Source organism: Suncus etruscus, chromosome X, assembly GCF_024139225.1.
Source record: "Suncus etruscus isolate mSunEtr1 chromosome X, mSunEtr1.pri.cur, whole genome shotgun sequence".
NCBI classification, from domain to species: Eukaryota; Metazoa; Chordata; class Mammalia; order Eulipotyphla; family Soricidae; genus Suncus; species Suncus etruscus.
The window spans coordinates 75,295,389-75,300,350 of NC_064868.1; the positions used below are offsets into that span (position 1 = coordinate 75,295,389).

Below are 4,962 nucleotides of genomic sequence, written 5' to 3' on the forward strand. Positions count from 1 at the left end.
AATAATTTATCTAATAACTAGTGAGATACACAGTTAGAGTTGTTAATGATTGAGTTTCAATCATACAATGTTCTAACACAATCCATTCACAGTATAACCTGTGACCAATACCTTTATCAAACTAGTAGAGTGTAATTATATGCACCATTTGTGAGTGTTATACTCAATAATACAAATTGAAAAGTTGATAATCTCTTTTAACATTTCATGCAAAACTAGTTTTAATGCTATTAATTTCCTACGTTTTGCCTGCCCATAAACCTATGTATCATTCCTTCAAATCTGAATGATAATCTAGATGGACAGAGTCCTTTTAGTGAGGTGTTTATTACTTTGAGCTTTTATCCTATTTCTCCCTACACTTCTGGCGCAGAGTTTCATTTACTGAATCTACTGTACTTCTTATAGGCCTTCCTATTCTGCTCTTAACTACTTTCAGTATTCTATCCTTGGATATTGTCATTTTGAGTACAATGTGTTTTGGAATTTTTCTACTTGAGTCTATTTTCACTGGGATCCATTGGACCTTTCGGCACTTGGTACCTGTAAACCTCAACTCTGGAAAATTCTTATTTATGGTTTCTTTTTTTATTTTTTGGAAAGCCTTCTAGAGTACAGGCTTGTGTAGTGAGGGGAGGAAGGACACTTGGGATATTGGTCATGGGAATGTTGCACTGGTGAAGGATTTTATATATATTAAAAAATCAAAAAAGAAAAGAAAAGATAAGGCCTCCAAATTCTTACCGCAGGCTGTGTTCTGTACACTGACTGTATAGAAAGAGGAGGCACAGTAAATGCACCCCATATACACCTCAACCCAAGCCCTTTGCCTGGTCTGTATTGTGAATTGTGGGACAAAAAAATTTATGGTTTCTCAAGATGCCCTTCCAAAGACGAATGGCTAAAGAAACTGTGGTACATATACACAATGGAATATTATGCAGCCATCAGGAGAAATGAAGTCATGAAATTTTCCTATACATGGATGTACATAGAATCTATCATGATGAGTGAAATAAGTCAGAGGGAGAAAAAGAGATGCAGAATAGTCTCACTCATCTATGGGTTTTAAGAAAAATAAAAGTCATTTTTGCAACAATCCTCAGAGACAATGAGAGGAGGGCTGGAACACCAGCTCACTCCATGAAGCTCACCACAAAGAGTGGTAAGTACAGCTATAGAAATAACTACACAGAGAACTACCATAATCAAGTGAATGAAAGAGGGAACTGGAAAGCCTGTCTGGAGTACAGGTGGGGGTGGGGTGGGATGGAGGGAAATTTGGGACATTGGTGGTGGGAATGTTGCACTGGTGAAGGGGGTGTTCTTTACATGACTGAAAGCTAATCACGATCATATATGTAATCAAGATGTTTAAATAAAAAGGAAAAAATTATGGTTTCTTTAACTATTTTTTTCTTTATCACATTTACTCTTGTTCTCTAGTAGTCTGGTGTTTGTTTTTCTTGAATTCACCTATTAGTTTATGGTTCATTTCTTTTCAGACCATTTTCCACTTTCTGCTAGTGGTTTCTTCTTCTTGTGCTTCTCAAACTTTTGCTGAACTTCAATTATTCTGCTATTGACTTTTTAAAATATCACATAGCATGTTCTTCATTTCTGTCATTTCTGATTGTAGCAGCTTTTTTCATGTTAACGCTTAAACTTTGCTATACATGGCTGGTTGGCCACCAGTGATATAATTTCTTTGAACTTATTGAACATCCTCATCATAGTGTCACTAAAGACATATCTTAGAATTTACTAGTGTTATTCATATTTTCAGAGATACTATTTCCACCCATTGAGCTTTGTAGGTTTCTGCATCTTTTCCTCATTTGTTTTCTAGTGTTCTTGCTCTGCTGGGCATGCATCTTTGTAGTTAGTTGCCCTGGAAGATGCTGAGTGAATAGGCTGGGATTTTTCTCCTTTTTCTTTGCCATTCTTCACCAAATTATAAGAAACAACTCTGAAGAGTGTGTATTTTGTGGAGTAGGTCCATTGGTTCTGGACATATGATATGGACCTGATTAGGTGACACAGGTCTGATGTGGAGGGTTCTGAGAGTAAGATGCTATTAGTCTCAGCAAAGCCAACTGGAGGCAGGCTTCCACTGGAGAGAAGGAACAGTGGTAGAAGGTCTGAAGTTGTGATATGGGCCTGTTTATATGGTGTTTGTAGAACGTGCAGGCTGTTGAGACCCAGCCAGAAGGGAAGAATGATTCATTATTTACCATGTGTAATATTTTTAATAAATAGAATTTTACTTTAATCATAGTGGCTTACATATCATTGACAATAATATTTTAGGTACATATTAACATAAAATCAGGGGAATTCCCATCACCGAATTGCCCTCCCTCCATCTCGTTTCCCATCCTACCTCCCATATCCTCCTCCCTCACCCCCGGGGCTGCCAGAATAAGTGGTCCCCTCTGTGTCTAGCTTACTACTTAGTGGTCCTACCCCTGTTTGGTTTTGGTACCTGCCTTATTTCCCGCTCTAATTGGGAGGTGGGACTAGATAGTTCAAGTTATGTGGTTTTGTTTGAAGAAGAGAAAAGTAATAAACTGGGGAAAAATCAAATATGCCAAAAATGTGTGGAGTCCTTCTGGAGGCTCTCATCCTAGGTTGGAGAGATGAAGGGGAAAAAGAAGGTGAAACACACAACAGTACTAAAAGAGTTGTCAAATAAAATGTCCAGTGAGCACTCCAACAATAAAGATAAGACCACATAAAAGCCATGGTCTTGAGATAAAAAAAACAACATGGCAGAGCACATAAAGGAAGAAAAGAAAAGAAGAAAAAAACAAATATAAATGGAGACAACAAATTCAATATCCACACCAAAACAAAGAAATCGACAAAGACTAGATAAATAAGAAAAATTATATTGTGCTTTTTTCCCTTTTTCTCTTTTTCTTTCCTCCTGCACAGGCTCAGTAAATATTGGGGTCATTCAGGAAGAAATTCCCTTGGCCTAAGAGATACAGGGTTTCTCCACCATTGAAGTACATTGTCATGTGATTAGCTATAGACTCCTTTCAGGTTCATTTACTCTCACCTTGATGCTTTTGTGGTGTATGGAAGACTTCTGCTCCATCCTGGGTGATAAAATCAGACCTCTGTATCTAGAGATCTTGGTATCTGCACAGGTCAGGGAGTGGAAGTTATGATGAAGTCTTTCTTTGTGATTCTAGAAGTTCTGTTCCCTCAGTGTCATTTTAATCCGTCTTCTGTGGTTGGTGGTCTTGGTCTTTGCGCTGATCCTAGGATGGGGCCTGGGATAGCGTCTTTCGTTATGTTTCCAGAAGACCCATTCCATTGCAATGGTCTCAGACAGACCTCTGGAACTAGAGATCATGGTTGTTGTGCAGGTCGTAGCTCAAACCCTAGACTAGGGCTTTTTTTATTGGTCCCAAGAGAAATACAGTCTGGTCATGGTTCTATTAGCCAGTCATCTGTAAATCGCGATCTTGGCATTTGGACAGACCAAAGGGTGACAAGTCTTCTGATTTTGTGTTAGTGTTAGCTGGTGAGGTAGGATAACCTGCTTTTAGGTCAAATTGTTCCCAGTTTCCTCGTTGTCAGTATATCATATTAAAGCTAGCACTTGTTGGTGTTCAGGCAGTATTAAGGATGTCCCGGATGGGATCTCTTTCCTGTGGCTGTTGTGAAGAACTGTCATTTCTATTCTGGGATCCAGGGTTCAAGGCTGAATGGTTGGTGTCTAATCACCTGGGGTCTAAGTTGGGACTACATGACATATTTTCAAAGTGGGAGATACCCCATATTGTAAACAAGTATGAGTTCTTATCTCTAGTAGATAAGAGCTCATTTTCATACATAATATTTCCCCTTTTTTTAGTGTGCCTTTGCATGGAGAAATGGTGCTACATTATATTGCTGGTGCATTTGAGGGTGGAAAGAGAAGAAAACAGAAATAGATACACCCCAAAAAAGATAAAAATAGAAATAAAAATATATGTCCTCATATATATATATATATATATATATATATATATATAAAGAAAAAAGATTTAAAAATAAAATAAAAAAGTAATTAAAGGAACAAAGTGATGCAAGAGACTACCTTACATTTGGGGAAAAGCAGGTAAAGAGGTAGTGTAATACAGGTCTTATACTTATGATGGAAGTATAGGTTTCCCCATTGTCTTTTGAGATTTTTTTGTGGTGTGTGGGTTCCCAGGCGCCTTTTCATCACACAACCTGACCCTCTTGAGAATGGAAAAGATTTGCAGCAGGGTGGTCTTGGGAAGAGTTCTTGTATTGGGGATACTTTTAGAGCTAAGTCTGGTTTCAAGTAATAGTCCACATTTGGAAGGGTTGGTAAGGAGGACCGAGCAGCATGAGTCAACAGGGGAATTGGTTGCCTTTTCTTGCAGGGGACGAGTTGTGGGTTTGACTGTTTGTCCCTTCGCTTGGGTGCTGGTTGCTGGTTCATTGGGGTAGGAGGTCAGTCTGGATGCCTAATGGATTAAGAACTGAGGGTGAAGAGTTTTAATAAGGGGCCTGCATGGTGGCGCTAGAGGTAAGGTGTCTGCCTTAAAAGCGCTAGCATAGGACGGACTGCGGTTCGATCCCCCGGTGTCCCATATGGTTCCCCAAGCCAGGAGTGACTTCTGAGAACTTAGCCAGGAATAACCCCTGAGCGTCACTGGGTGTGGCCCAAAAACAAACAAACAAAAAAAGAGTTTTAATAAGGTGGGAAATCTGGATGGGATTGAGGGGTGAAGGTATAGTCGGGTTTTCAAAGGGGAGGGGAAGGGGGAAAGTATTTGGATGGGGCAGGAGAGGAGAAAAGAGAAAATAAATTAAAAAGAAAAGGAGAAAAAATAAAAAAAAGAAAGTAGTGAGAAAAGAGGAGAAAAGAGCAAGGGAATGCTAGTTTGCTTGAATGTGTTCGATGAGTAGGGCCTGTAGTATAAGTCTGTAGGTCAC

General features: G+C 39.2%; 1 non-coding gene across 1 annotated transcript; it reads left to right on the forward strand.

Annotated features, from left to right (window-relative positions):
- Positions 1 to 727: 727 nt before the first annotated feature.
- On the forward strand, positions 728 to 860 carry LOC125999778 (small nucleolar RNA SNORA51). The gene has a single exon (XR_007492248.1). It is a non-coding gene; the product is annotated as a small nucleolar RNA SNORA51 (small nucleolar RNA).
- Positions 861 to 4,962: the final 4,102 nt, after the last annotated feature.